The sequence below is a fragment of the Microcebus murinus genome, chromosome 2 (genome assembly GCF_040939455.1).
Source record: "Microcebus murinus isolate Inina chromosome 2, M.murinus_Inina_mat1.0, whole genome shotgun sequence".
NCBI classification, from domain to species: Eukaryota; Metazoa; Chordata; class Mammalia; order Primates; family Cheirogaleidae; genus Microcebus; species Microcebus murinus.
In genome coordinates this window covers 7,703,092-7,718,769 of record NC_134105.1, presented here as the reverse complement: position 1 = coordinate 7,718,769, position 15,678 = coordinate 7,703,092, and the positions used below count along the sequence as shown (strand labels likewise).

The 15,678-nt window shown below is 48.3% G+C and overlaps 1 long non-coding RNA gene across 1 annotated transcript; it reads left to right on the top strand.

Annotated features, from left to right (window-relative positions):
- The first annotated feature begins 5,162 nt into the window (after positions 1-5,162).
- On the top strand, positions 5,163-12,596 carry LOC142861915 (uncharacterized). The gene is made up of 3 exons (XR_012913022.1): positions 5,163-5,376; positions 6,177-6,266; positions 6,974-12,596. It is a non-coding gene; the product is annotated as an uncharacterized LOC142861915 (long non-coding RNA).
- Positions 12,597-15,678: the final 3,082 nt, after the last annotated feature.

The window sequence follows — 15,678 nt, the reverse complement described above, 5'->3', positions numbered from 1 at the left end:
GAAAGATGAGCATGTAGCAGTAGGGAAGTTGAGAACTCTAGAGAAGTTTTGTTCTAAAGAGAAAAAACGAAATGATGGGGAATCACATGACAGCAAGAGCAAGTTTTCTTTTCCTTCCTAGTGCTTTTTTTTGTAAACTGTCGTGTGTGAAGATCATGTCTGTGAGGTGATGGTTGTGAAGTCTCTGACAGGATTAAACCAAACTACCCCATCTTAAAGTGATGGGGTAATCATGGAAGAAAGCATTGAGGAGCTGAAGAGACTCTCTCACGTGCACAGTGATTTTTAGTATTAACACTGTGTGATTGGTCATGGAAATACCATCGGTGTGTGCATTTCCATAAACACGCAGGAGGCTAGCGTGTGGACCCTTCATTTCATAAACTACTGATCATACATGCCAGCTACAAAGAATGAGGACAACCCTTAAAGACCTACCCTTGAGAGGACAGGAGTGAGATGCTGGATGGGGCAGTGGCACACTGTGTCTATGAGGGAAGAGAAAATTCGACGTGTCTGTGAGCACATAGAGATGCACAGGAAGGCAGAGGAAAGTGTGAAGAAGGCAAACTGAACCGACCCATCTGCAGAGGAGCCCGGGGTGAAGGGAAGGACAGGGGAACCGTGTGCCGTGTCCGTGTCACGGGGTGTCTTACGCTGAGGATGCCGTCCTGCTGGAGCAGGGGAACAGGTGTGAAAAACAAGAGAATTTCTGCCACGTGCACCTCTTCTGAACAGTAGGCCACATGAGGTGACCCAGTGTCACAACTGCTATTTTGTGTATCTTACTGATAGCTGGCAGTTATTGACGTTCCCACATTGCATTTTACTGGCTATAAGCTGATGATAAAGATTTCCTTGCACCGTACAGTCATCAAACATTCTGCCATGTGCCATGCTCCCTGCTCCGCTGTGGGATCACAGGGTGACAGGACACAGTCGTCCCCCTCTAAGGAGCACTCTGTGTCCAGCAGGTAAGAGTGTTAAGGGAAACAGTCATTCAGGAGCATACCCTTTCTGCCGGGTCCGGCAGTCTTGCTTTTTGGTGTTTACCCAAGCAAGTAGACCTGCACCTTGATGCTTAAGGCGGCTCTATTCATAACTGCTCACACTGGGAAGTTGCCATGATGCCCTTCATTAGGCGAATGCGTGTGATCATGCATCTGTGATCATGCAAACAATCTGTGATCATGCAAACTGTGATCATGCAAACAATCGAATGTTATTAGTGTATGAATAGACATGGGAAACCTCACAGGGGCTCCAGAACACACGCTCCAGAAGTTCTTATCAAATTTCCGTAAATCCAGCACTTACAGCTCCCACCCACTGTGGGTAAAACACAGGAGAGTCTCAGATTAAGGCAAAGACCAATGCGACCTGAGCTTTCATTCCCCACCCAGACATCAGCCACTCCCGTCCTTGGTTCTTTGCCCTCTCGATTGTTCCATGCCCTTTCCCGACTGGATGTTTTCCAGTGTCTATTTCTCTTGGTTTTTAGTGGCACCGTCAGAAGCAGGTTCATTCCTTTTTGGGCTCAATGCAGGGTGACCAGTCTCAGCCTCCCAGGGGCTCTTTCCCAGAGTGGGCTCAGCAATGGGCAGGTCTCTGAGCTTCCTCACTGGCACCATCAGAAGCCTCTGGTCCACCCTTGGGCCCCCACTCTCCCTGACCCAGCTGTGTGTCCCCAGACCCCTGGGCCCTCCCTACAAGTCTCCCTAGGTCTGCCACACCTGGGGCGAACCTTCTGGGCAAGCAGCACATCCAGCCCATCCAGCACAGCTCATAGGGTCTCCAGTTCAGGGGCCAGCATGAGGGACCCCAGAAGTAGGCAGGTGAAGCACCAGCCCTGCACCATGGCCGTCAGGACTTTTCTCTGTCTGTTGGTGAAGTCCTCCATGAATAGTTGTGGGAAGAGCTCCCTTGGCAGCTCCTTTACAGCAGGGATGGCCACAGCCTCGTCCCTCAGCAGGCTCTGCCCCGCCAGTTGCAGGAGTCTGGGTAGGGCCTGGAGGCTCATCCTGATGAAAATATGCAAGAAAAAAGTCCTCAGGACAAATCCATAGAAAATGCATCCTTTGCAGTCCAGTCGTGACCACCCCACCTTCTCCTAGGGCCGATGACCCTGCTATGGCAGAGGTGGCACAATCCACAGTCTCCCTCATTATACTTTGTACTCCATGGCCATGAAGGCGTAGCTCTGGCACCAGGAGGACTGTCTCCTACCTGCCAAGGAGGGAACTCCTTGACCACTGCCCCATGATTATCACCGAGTGCTCCACTCAATCCCGTTACCACTGGCCAGTGTTACTGGGCAGGCTGGCAGCTAGCCTCCACCCTTTTTGAGGATAAATTCCTGATCCCTAAAACCATGGGGATGGCAGTGTCATGGGGCCCACCACTGCCCACGTTGTCAGTTCACACAATCTGGCTGGGGAATATTGAAAGGACATCCTGCCTGGGCACCGTGGCTCACGCCAATTATCACAACTCTTTGGGAGGCTGAGACAGGAAGATTGTTTGAGGCCAGGAGTTTCACACCAGGCAAGAGGAAGACTCTTCTTACTCCATTTCTACACCCATAATCTTGTGAAATAAAAATAAAAGTAGCTTGAAATGAGATAATGCAAATCATGAATCAGAATTTTTGCAATGAAATCAAGATTATATTTAAAGGAAAAATGACTGGATACTTCTCTGTGTCATATATATATATATATATATATATACTTTTCAGACAGAGTCTCAATACATTGCCTGGGCTAGAGTGCCATGGTGTTAGTCTAGCTCACAGAAACCTCAAACTCCTGGGCTCAAGCTATCCTTCTCTCTTAGCCTCCTGAGTAGTGGGGACTACAGGCATGTGCCACCATGCCCGGCTAATTTTTTCTACATATTTTTAGTTGACTAATTAATTTTCTTTCTATTTTTAGTAGAGATGGGGGTCTCGCTCTTGCTCAGGCTGGTTTTGAACTCCTGACCTTGAATGATCCTCTCACCTCAGCCTCTCGGAGATTCTCTGTGTCATCCTGAGCTTCCCTACCCGAGACTGGCTGACGGTAGATCAGTTGGGACTGTCTTTATGGAGGTCACTGACTAACCAGACTGGACTCAGTTTCCAGGGTGCTGGGGCCTCAGGAAGACGCAAGCAGTCACTGTAGTCTGCAGGGCTTGGGGACTCTCCTTGGATATTCAGGAGCTATATTGACTTTTCCACTCATTCTTCCCCTTTTCACCTAACAGCTTCCAATAAGAATGTGGTGGTATTTTTTATGATTCCTAAAGATCCACCCAGCTCACCCTGATGGACTTTTTGGCTTTCTCCATATTGCTTCACTGAATCAGATCATGAAAGTGAAAGAATTAGGGGTGGTCTGAAAGTCAAAAATTCATTTGACAAGGCTGGGCATGGTGGCTCATGCCTGTAATCCTAGCACTCAGGAAGGCCCAGGAGGGAGGATCCCTCAAGGTCAGGGATTGAAAACCAGCCTGAGCAAGAGCGAGACCTCATCTCTACTACAAATGGAAAGAAATTAATTGGATAACTGAAAATATATAGAAAAAATTAGTCAAGAATGGTGGCACATGCCTGTAGTTCCAGCTACTGGAGAGGCTGAGACAGAAAGATTGCTTGAGCCCAGGAGTTTGAGGTTTCTGTGAGCGAGGCTGATGGCACGGCACTCTAGCACAGGCAACACAGGGAGAATCTGCCTCAAAAAAAAATTCATTCCTTCAGGCACTCCATAGACATTGATGGAGTTTTACTACTATGTGACCATCATAGTCCTGATGGGAGACAGAAGAGAGTTTAAACTGTTGCTTACATTAGACAGAAAAAACAAAACCTGAAAATATTGTTGCTGGGACTTTTTGTCCGCATCATTATTATGAAACTTTGATAATTCAAACAGCTTTCTAGGAGCAGTGGTGTCATCCCTAGCAAATGAGAAGAGAAATCTCTGTGTGCAATCAATGTTCAATTTCCAGACACAGCCGTTGGTGTGTCCCTTCACGGGGAAGAGAGGAACCACTGAGGATGTGGTTGGTGTGAGACTCAGGCCAGTCCTTCTCTGGAGGAAATCAGGTCACAGTGGCAAAGAGAAGTAAGGGTGGGGGTTAGGCAGGGTGGGGCTGGCTGATCTCAGTGGGGCCTGGGAAAGAACTAAAACACAGTGAACACTCTGAGAGGATGAGACGGGAGGATCCTTTCAGCTTAGGATTTCGAGAGCAGCCTGAGCTAGAGTGAAACCCCATCTCTACTAAAAATAGAAAGAAATTATTTGGCGAACTAAAAATATATAGAAAAAATTAGCCGGGCATGGAGTTGCATGACTGTAGTTCCAGCCACTCGGGAGGCTGAGGCAGAAGGATCGCTCGAGCTCAAGATTTTGAGGTTGCTATTAGCTAGGCTGATGCCCCTTTCCAAACATTCTATCACTATGTTCTTTGTTTTGACCTTGCATGCCTTTCTCTTCAATAAATACAGAGGTTTTGAGAGGTACAGGAGCCCTTTGAAAGGAAAGCTGTCTCTCCTCCTCTTGAGCTGGAGGATATGATCTGGAGCATTCTTTGTTGCACCTTAATACTAGTAGAGACGCTGGAGAACTCTCCATGCCCAGGCTAGAGTGCCATGGCCTCAGTCTAGCCCAGAGCTGCCTGCAAGTCCTGAGCTGAAGCGATCCTCTTACCTCAGCCTCCCGAGTAGCTGGCACTACAGCTGTGCACCACAACATCAGGCTAATATGTACTATTTTTACTAGAGACGGAGTCTCCCTGTTGCTCAGGCTGGTGTCCAACTCGTGAGCTCAAGCTATCCTTCCACCTTGGCCTCCCACAGTGCTAGGGTTACAGGCCTGAGCCACCCGGCTGGGTCTGGGCTTGGGAAGATATGTCATGATCGCTAGCTAGGGACAAATCCAGTCTTCTCCCCCCTACCATGCCCTCTCTTGGCAGCGGAAGCTCTGCCGTTTGGGAGAACCGTGATGAAGTGGTGGTCACATGGAAAAGCTCAGTCTCACCTGAGCCTTGTGTTCCTGATCTTCTCTCTGTAATCAGGAATAGATGGTGAGATGAAGGATGAATACTGTTGGGTGCTTCTGATAAGAGGAAAAACAGAAATCGATGCATTTATAGAGCTCCGACAAAACAGCAGGCCCCATGGAGAGCCCTAAACATGCATTGTTTTATTGTGTCCTTCAAGGGTCCCATGAGCCGGTGAACAAGTTCATCATCAACGCCCTAAAGAAAACTAAAGCTCATGCCTAGGACTGTGCCCAACAACACTGGCTCCTGGGTCTTCAGCAGGGTCCTTCGTGTGGGTCCCATGGCCCCTTCCGAAGGGTCCCTCACCACAGGGTGTGACTCCATTACTCACAGGTACTGACCATTACTCATCCTGATGCTATGCCAATACCACAACACGTCCTGTCCCATTTCCTCGATAGGAGAAGTAATGGAGGGTTCTCTCGTGAATATGACTTAGCTTTGCAAATGGATGTGGGTTGTTTTAATGTGGGATGGATGTATTTAAAATATGCTACAGGCATAAATGATTTTCACTTTTTTCTAATGAGAACATCTGTGTCTTTACTGGCCCTGACTTTAATTCAGAATATGCTGTGGCTCCCTATCCCAAGGCAGGCGTGGGCTGGCTCTGCCCTAACGCTCCTGGGAACACACAGCATGGATGTCCCATCCAGGGCAGGGGCCACATCTTTTTAGTGAAGCCCTTTCCTGGCACAGGCAATAGCCAGCAGCTGTGGAAATTCAATCCACTGATCAGGAGTGAACTGGTTCCCAGACTGGTTAGCAGTGAAGGTCCCTAGGAAGAAGGGGCTTTAGTCTAGTGGCTCAGGATGACTCCCACAGAGAATGTTCTAGAACCTGGACATGAATATTGTGTGTATTATCCCACTGGACAGCACAGAAATAGACAAGGGCATAACAGATATCCAGGAAGAGGTTAAAGGAGGGAATCCATTGAAATGATGATGAATTCACTTTGATAGCTTCTGTTTATGGAGCAGAACCTAATTGATCAGACTCTGAAGTTCCTATGTTCCTTACATCAGTAACTGGAGATCCCTGAGATTCAAACTGAAAAGCATGTTAATTGCTTACAGAAAACACTAGACAGTTTAAGCTTATGTTCCCTTTATTTCTTGCTCTTCCCTTAGAACCATTGTCACAGTTATCACGGTTCCCTTCCAAGTCTCCCACAGCTGCACGGACTGGGCTCCAGGTCATAGGATGCCCTGCTGCCACAGGTAGGGCAGGGGAGAGTACGGAAGAGAATCACCTCGGGCTTCCTTAGGTCTTGAGTGTCCCTCACTATCTCCATCAGCCAAGCCTGAAGCTGGAGAAACCTCTCCCAGTAAATAGAGTTAAAAATACCACCATAACACTCGCTGGGGACAGGGTATATCACTGAGTTTAACCTTTCCAGCCCGACGGTGTGGCGCAACAGGTTCTCTAGGGCAGCCTTGGAGATTTGGTTCCCACAGAAGTTGAAGGTCATCACCTGGTGGCAGCAGCTCAAGGCAGTCAGGATGACACTCAGCTGGGAATCTGATATCCAACAGTCCTGTAAGATCAGGACCTGCAGGGTGGCTGCAACTTTCTCTAGTAGAATTTGGAGGGGCTCAGGATTGAAACGTCCCAGTATGGTGCCAGTCAGGTCAAGCTCCTTTAGCTGATGAATGCTTGGGTACAGGAAGAGGCTGTCCATTTCTGATTCGGAAAGCCTGCACCTAGTTAGTGACAAGAACTCCAAGGGGGTCCTGAGGTACCTGGGGAGAGAGATCACTTAGTCCTGGGAATAGCAATGGAAAGTGGAGGCTGGTGGGGAAGCAGCTCAGGACAGGAGAATGTGTCACCCAAATACAAGCAAGCTTCTTGTCATCACCGCATGATGGCCAACACCCAGGGTGCTGTGCGTGTAAGACTCTGCTCATTCTTGTCTGTCCCTCTGTAGGCTGACTCCTCCCACCATCACTTGTGCCCTTCGGTCAAGCCCACAGAACCTCTAAAGTTGTGCCCCTGTTGGAAGCTAACTGCATCTCTGGGCTGCATGAGCCCACCAAGAGACACGCTTAAGGGACACGCCAGGGCAAGATCCAGCAACAGCAGCTGGGATTCCCAGCCTGCGGGCTCACTGACACGCCTGTGTCTTCAGCAAACCCCTATTAAGGTTCTTCAGTCCTGCTCCCTCACGCTCTATTCCACAAGCATGTGTTTCCCATGTTAATCACCTCTCCTGTGCTCAGACATCCTGTGACAGACGGGCAGTCACAGACAGGATGGCGTTCACTATGCTGCCGGGGATGTAGCTTGTGTGTGCACTGCGCAGCTGCGGCGTGCTTTCCCTGCTTCAATAACCTCCCTGTACCTTGTTTCTCAGCAGATCCACTTACACTTCTAAACAGTAATTCTCCAACTGGCCCTCACTGTGTCTGAGAACACCTGTAGCTCGCTGTCCAGCAGTGTCCCTCTGAGCAGCCTCTATCCCAGTTGATCCCTCTGCCTTCACTGGGGAGGTGATGTGACATCTGCTTCAGGACAGAGCAGTGAACACATCAAGGCTTTGACATCCTGTGTGTCCTTTGCTGTTACATGCCCGGCTGCTGGCACAGAGTCTATGTCCTTTAGTGCTTACTATCACAAGGGAAGCTCTGGTCTGCTCTGCAGAACAAGCTCACCGTCCTTGCTCACCTGAATACCTGGAGCAGATTGTCCTCGTGGAAGTTGACCCTGTGCAGTTGAAGCTTCTGGAGCTTGTCCAGTTGGAGGAATGTAGAGGTTAATTTCGTCATGATCTCTTCGCCTATCCTTGGGGAAGAGTTGATACATGGCGGGAAGTGGCGGAAGAGGATTTCATGAACACTCTCCATTTGGATAAGGTATGAGACAAATTGTTCTTGACTATCCAAGTCCCAGTAGGTCTTCACTTCAATGTCCTGGATACAGTTTGGGTCCACCATTTCTAAAAACTTTCTGACGTCATAGAAGTGTATTACAAAAAGGACCATCTTCTTACAGCACAGGTGTACTAAATCCTTCCTCTGCTGGGCCCATTCACAGACATGCATGAGAACTTCCTGTAGGATAATGTCGGGGAAGCCAAAATGGAAGTCTAGGACAACCTTCAGTGGCCGCTGCCTTCCTTTGCATGGACAGTCCTCTGTTTGCGTCTGACTCGTGGCCCGTGAGGACCTCACAGGGGCTCCGGACCACACGCTCCAGAGGCTCCAGAAGTTCTCATCAACGTCCCGTAAATCCAGCACCTGCAGCTTCCACCCACTGTGGGCAAAACATAGGAGAGTCTCAGATTTAGGCAAAGACCGCTGGGACCCGAGCCTTCACTCCACACCGCAGACATCAGCCACTCCCATCCCTGCTTCTTTGCTCTCTCAATTTTTCCATGCCCTTTCCTGACTGGATGTTTTCCAGAGTCCGCTTCTCTTGCCTTTACTGGCACTGGAGGAAGCAGGTTCTTTCCCATTTGGGGTCGCTGCACGGTGAGCAGTCGCAGCCTCCCAGGGGCTCTTTCCTAGAGTGGGCTCAGCAATGGGCAGGTCTCTGAGCTTCCTCACTGGCACCACCAGGAGCCTCTGGTCCACCCTTGGGCCCCCACTCTCCCTGACCCAGCTGTGTGTCCCCAGACCCCTGGGCCCTCCCTACAAGGCTCCCTGGGTCAGCCTCACCTGGGGGGAACCTTCTGGGCCAGCAGCACATCCAGCCCGTCCAGCACAGCTCTTAGGGTCTCCAGGTCAGGGGTCAGCATCAGGGACCCCAGAGGCAGGCAGGTGAAGGGCCAGGCCTGCACCATGGCTGTCAGGACTTTTCTCTGTCTATTGGTGAAGGCCTCCATGAATAGTTGTGGGAAAAGCTCCCTTGGCAGCTCCTTTACAGCAGGGATGGCCACGGCCTCCTCCCTCAGCAGGCTCTGCCCCGCCAGTTGCAGGAGTCTGGGTGGGGCCTGGAGGCTCATCCTGATGAAAATCTGTAAGGAACGGGTACGATGAACACGATTAGGATGATGGACACACTTGTACTCACGTGTACAAACACGACTCAAGCACTACAACCATGTAACAAAAACATTTGTGCCCCCTTAGTATTTTGAAATTTAAAAAATCTGCAAAGGGCGGGGCGCAGTGGCTCATGCCTGTAATCCTAGCACTCTGGGAGACCAAGGCGGGTGGATTGCTGGAGGTCAGAAATTGGATACCAGCCAGAGGAAGAGCTAAACCCTGTCTCTACTATAAATAGAAAGAAATTAATTGGCCAACTAATATATATATAGATAAAATTAGCCAGGCATGATGGTGCATGCCTGTAGTCCCAGTTACTCGGGAGGCCGAGGTAGCAGGATTGCTGGAGCCCGGGATTTTTAGGTTGATGTTAGCTAGGCTGTCGCCACGGCACTCACTCTAGTCTGGGCAACAAAGTGAGAGTATGTTTCAAAAAAAAAAAATCTGCAAGGAAAAACTCCAGAGGACAAAAGCCATACAAAATGCAGTCTTCTCAGGCCAACCCCAATCCCCTCATCTAGGGCAAATGTCCTTGGTCTGACAGAAGCGGACCAGTCCTCCTTTTTCCACAATTCTGCTCTGCAATCAGTGGCTATAAAGCCATAGCCCTGCCCCTACTGAGTCAAAGATGAGTATCTTCCAACTGCCAAGGGTGTAGGGGTGGGGACAAGGGGACCACTAGCCCATTGGTTTCATCCATTGCTCCGCTAAATCCCTGTTGTCTGGTGAGTGTTACCAGGGGACTGAGCACTGGCCCAGCCTTCTCCAGGAAGACTGTCTCACCATCAGTCAAGGCCCTAACACAGCGGGAATGGGAGTGTCATGTGGCCCCACACAGCCCACGTTCTCAGTTCCCACAATTAACCTGGTTATTTGAGAATGACAAAAAGAATTCCTAAAATAGGTGTCATTTGGTTTTCATATTAAAAAATAGTAATGAAAAAGTGTAAAATGAAATTGTGGCAGTATTATAGAGCATTTGCAAGCTAGAGAGGGAAAACCATTTCTCTGAGATTTTGATTCCAAAGCGCACCCCTTACACATACTAAAAATTATCCACTTTGGGATCGAGTTTGTGGGCAGAAAGGGATCAAGGGTTCAGAACAAGGAATCCATTCTTTAAAATAGTATATAAAATATTTCTCAGCTTTTAGTAGGAAAGAAAGCCTCCCTTGTAAAATGACAGTACCACAAAGCGCGTGAACTGTAATTTAGGGTCATACGAAATAAATGTTCAACATTTGGATGAATGAAATTTTCATTTAATTGGATGCTTATTTAAAAAAAAACCTGCTTGGCCAAGCATCTTGAAATGTTATAAACCAAAGTACAAATAAAAATGTTTAGAATAGGCTGGGTGAGGAGGCTCACACCTGTAATCCTAGGACTCTGGGAGGCCAAGGCGGGAGGATTGCTTGAGCTCAGGAGTTTGAGACCAGCCTGAGCAAGAGCGAGAGCCCATCTCTACTATAAATACAAAGAAATTAACCAAAAACAACTAAAAATAGAGACAGTGTCCCCAAAAACAAATTGTTTAGAATAAATACAAACTTCATTTAGAGGAAAACTCAAAGTCTAATAAGACTATTCATCTGAAAAACACTCAGCATACTTCCCTGTGCATCGGAGACTGGCTGACAGTAGATCGGTTGGGACTGTCCTTATGGGGGTCACTGACTTACCAGATCTGGACTCAGTTTGCAGGGCGCTGGGACCCCAGGCAGAAGCAAGCAGTCACTCCAGTCTGCAGGGCTTTGGGACTCTCTGTGAGTCTTCAGGAGCTCACATTGACCTTTCCAGTCACTCCTCCCCTTTTCAACTAGCAGCTTCCAATCAGAATGTGGTATTTGATGAGATTCCTGAAGCTCCACCCAGTTAATCCTGATTGCATTTCTTTTTTTTTCTTTTTTTTGAGACAGAGTCTCACTCTTGCCTGGGCTAGAGTGTCTAGGCCTGAGCCTAGCTCACATCAACCTCAAACTCCTGGGCTCAAGCGATCCTCTTGCCTCAGCCTCCCAAATACGTGGGACTACAGGCATGCGCCAACATGTCTGGCTAATTTTTATATGAATATATGTATATACATATATATATATTTATACTTTTTTTTTTAGTTGTCCAGCAACTACTAATTGTTCAGTAGAGACGGGGTCTAGCTCTTGCTCAGGCTGTTCTGGAACTCCTGAGCTCAAACGATCCGCCCACCTTGGCCTCCCAAGTGTGCCAGGATTACAGGCGTGAGCCACCACACCCAGCCCTGATTGAATTTTTGGCTTTATCGAGATTGATTGATTGAATCAGATATCCAATCATGAAACTGGAAGAATTAGAAATGGGCTGAAAACCAGTAATTCTTTGATAAATGCACTCCACAAACACATGGAATTTGACTAGCAAGTGACTTTCACAGTCCTAATTGTGAAGGAGAAGAATCTGATCTATTCCTGACATGAGACAGAAATAAACAAAACCTGGCAGTAACGTTGTTGTGATATTTCTTTTTTGAAACCGAGTCTCGCTTTGTTGTGCAGGGTAGAGTGAGTGCCGTGGCATCAGCCTAACTCACATCAACCTCAAACTCCTGGGCTCAAGCGATCCTTCTGCCTCAGCCTCCCAAGTAGCTGGGACTACAGGCATGCTCCACCATGCCCAGCTAATTTTTTCTATATATATTAGTTGGCCAATGAATTTTTTTCTAATTATAGTAGAGACGGGGGTCTCTTGCTCAGGCTGGTTTCGAACTCTTGACCTGGAGCAATCCGCCCGCCTCGGCCTTCCAGAGTGCTAGGTTTACAGTTGTGATCCACTGTGCCCGGCCAAGGAAGACTCTTTTAAAATGACTCCTGAAATCCTCCTTATTTTTTTTTCAAAACCCTTGTCTTCATTTAAATCCCTTAATATACCCACATTTATTCTCATTGCTTTGCTCATTTCATAATATTATTTTTTAGAGAGTTTCTTTGTGTGTATACAATATATTTTGTGACACACAAGAGGAAAAACACAGTTTTACTAAGAGAAGGTCAAAGTGGACCTCATTACCTACCTGTTGGGGGTGATATGAATGTCATGTTATTCTGGTCATATCTGTCTCTGCGCATTGCCAGGTTGAATGGTGACAGTTTACAATCGGGGCAGGCCAGGGGTGATGGCTCACACCTATAATCCTAGCATTCTGGGAGGCCGAGGCAGGAGGATTGCTCAGGGTAAGGAGTTCAAGACCAGCCTGAGCAAGAGCAAGACCCTGTCTCTACAAGATAAAAAGATATTAGCTGGAAAAGTAAAAATATAAAAGTAAAAATATATAAATCCTTCAAGACAGATACTTTCTGGTTTTTTCTCTCTCATGTCGGAAACAAATTACATCTTAGTCACAGTCAGGACTGTGAGACTCACATGTTAGTAAAACTCCATCAGTGTCTGCGGAGCACCTCCGTGCAGGAACCCTGGACTCCTCCTACATCCCTAATCCGTTCACTTTCATGATGGGACACCCGATTCAATCGATTAATCTGGAGAGAGCAAACCCAATCAGGAATTGATGCATGGAGCTTTGGGAATCTAATCAGGTATCATTTTCCAATTGGGTATGTGAAGGTAAACAAAATCTCAGGACCCCTGGACTCACAATGTTAAGGGGAGAGTTAAGCTTGGGAACAGAGTCATGTGACACTGCCATTACTTTCTGCAAAGAAATGGCTATGATTTCACCGCTCTGTGTCACAACATCATAAAAACCACTCACAAAATATCGCTGACAAAAGGCCTATGCCTCTCTGGCTGGCCACCCTTACAGGTTGCTTACACAAAAATTCCTTGCTGGTCCTAAACCGTTCAGAATATATAAAAGAACAAACACATGCCAATTATATCTACTGTATGGTTGACATTGCTAAGAGAGCAGATTTGAAATGATCTCGCCACAAAAAAGCAAATATTGAAGTGACGGATATGACAATTGCCTTAATTTAATCAACCCACAAGGTTCAGTATACCATAAGAATATCCTACTGTGCCCTATAAATCGATACAATTATAATTTGTAAATTAAAAAGATTTTAAAGAGAAAAAAAAATGACATTTGTGGCCAAAGTAAAAATCAGATTTTATATCACAATTCATGCTCCAGTTTTCCTTGGTGAGAAAAAAATCCAGCAGCATTGACCCCAAATCCCAAAGGGCATCCCTGGGCATGAAGTGAGAGGCAGCCGTCCCTTCTGGGGTCCTGTGCCCTCCTCCAGGTCTCCCTGGTCCCCACCTGGGCCCCTTCACTCATTCCCTGCCTGACCCTGGGGGCTTTGGGGTTCGTGACTCTTGGAGAAAGATACTGGGCAACTGGACTGAGGCTGGGGTTTGGCGCCGGACACAGGAGACCTTTCTCCCTGATGGGAAGGAAGATTCCTGCAGTGGGCAAGTGGTGGGAAGACCCCGGCAGGGGTAGATGGGAACCTGGGTTCCCAGAAACCGCGTGCAGTCACCCCTCCCACACCAGGGCTGGGGGAACGCCAGGCCACGAGAAAACAGGTAGTAGAAAAGCCAGACTCAGGACCAGCCGGGGGCAGCCTTCCACCCCAGTCTCCCTGGGGACCTCAGAGATGTCTCACTTCTCAGATGAAGATCCCCAGGCGCAGGGCGTGAAGGGACGTGCCCAGGTTCATATTGGGTCAGGATGGGGCCCCAGATGTGAGCCCCACAGGGCTCGAGGGCCGACAATGCTTAGCCTTCAAATTCAGGCATGAACTCTCCGAGCATAGGTAGGAACACCACGTTCCCCACCACTGCTCAGATGCTTTCCAAGAAGAAACAGAAAATCACTGGGGGGGAATTCGGTTTTGAATCATTTTCACACCTGTTGCCCAGAACTAGAGCCCATCACAGAGAAGCCTGAATTGTAACCACAGACTTCTGCTAATTTGAGTCACTGGCCACCAGGGGGCAGGCTTGTCCCAGGTACCGCCCAGGCTTGGCGCCTAAGGAATTTTCTGGTGCTGAGTTCTAAGGCCAAGGCCTAGAGGCCTGGCAGAGGGAGTAGCTGACAGGTGGGTGGCCTCTGCCTCAGGTCTGGGTCACCCCCTGTGGCCTGGGCTGTTCTCTTGATTATGCCTGGTGGCTTTTTTTTGTTGTTTTTAAAAGGTGGTCAAGCAGAGCAGTGGGAATGGTGCCTGTTGTCTTTGAATGTTAAACAATGGCATCCACCAATTATGGAGGATTAAATATGTACCAAGCTTAGGGCTCAGTACTTCTGAGGATAGAGATGATCCTTGTATCCATTTGTGAAAGACAGATTCAGAGAGGGGCAATAACTTTGTCAAGACCACACAGCCCCTGAATGGTGGGACAGGAATTACACAATGTTTGTCAGTGCTCTCAGCAGTGACATCACACTGTCCCAGTTCCTAACACTTCACTGCTCTTCTTACTGCTTTGCAATAAAATCCTAGAGTCCTGGGATCCTGCCATAGCTGGAGGAGGCCCCCAGATAATCAGATTGAATGTTTCCTATCTTTATTTTCATTGCAGAATCTGTTATTCTAAAGAAGTTGCACAAATAAAATAAAAGATAGAGCAGCTCAGCCTAGTGAAGGGGTTTCAAAGTGTGGGCCCCACCCCAGCAGCAGCTGCACCCCCTGGGAACTTCTCAGAAAAGCAGCTTCTCAACCCCATCCCAGACCTACTGATCCAGAAGCTCAGGGGGTGGGGGCCCAGCACCTGTGTTCCAACAGGCCCCCAGGGGAAGCTGGTATGGCTCGTGTTTGGGAACCGCTGGCTGAGCTAAAGCAGGGACATAGGAAATAACCCTGCACTGGCTTGATCTTCCTTTGGGAAAAGTTAGGAAACTCCTCTGCCCTGGGCAGTCAGAGCCACCTTGTGAACCCCTGGCGAAGGCAAATAGGGACAATGTAAAAAGCTTAGTGGGTGAGAACACTGAGTGGGAGGGAGAGATGAATGGGCAGAGCACAGAGCATGTTCAGGGCAGTGAAAGTGCTCTGTGTGCTGCTGTCATGCTGCCTTAAGCCCAGGATCTGCTCAGTTTGAGTAACTATTCAGCGCTCTGCCGCTCTCAAATGGGGCAAATCTCAAAGAGGATAGGACAGCAGGGTGGGAAGGCTGGTCTGGAGTTTAGCCTCTTTTGTGGTACTAGATGGCCCCTAAGCCAGTATTGCCCTTGGCTCCAGAACCACATAGGACAGGACAGCCACATGTCCTGCCTGGATGAGGTCCCAAATGTCCTGGCAGTGTGGGAAGGCTGGCTAATGTTTTATGTCCAGGGGACCTGTGGAACAAACCCCCTATAGTGTGGAATTGTTGAACAGCCACTGTCTTTAATGTTCCCTTTGGCCAAGTAGCAGAGCAGAGTTTCTTGAGATGGGGATAGAAGTCCCACCTCTCCCTGGGTCTCTGGTGTTCCTCAAGAATATTTCTCCCTCAGTGTTCTCCTGATGGTTTTCTGGGGTTGAGGTAGGGACTGGTCTCCTGCCAGTAGATAGAAGATTGTAAGGGAGCTGATTGTCACCTGCATTGCAACATTTCAAGTGGAGAAGCTGTGAATCGGGGAGAAATTTTCAATGTGCTACGAGTGAGCAGACTGGGGGAGGGTCACCCTACATATGAAAGTCAATTCTCGAATTGTTTGCCCAAAGCGTTG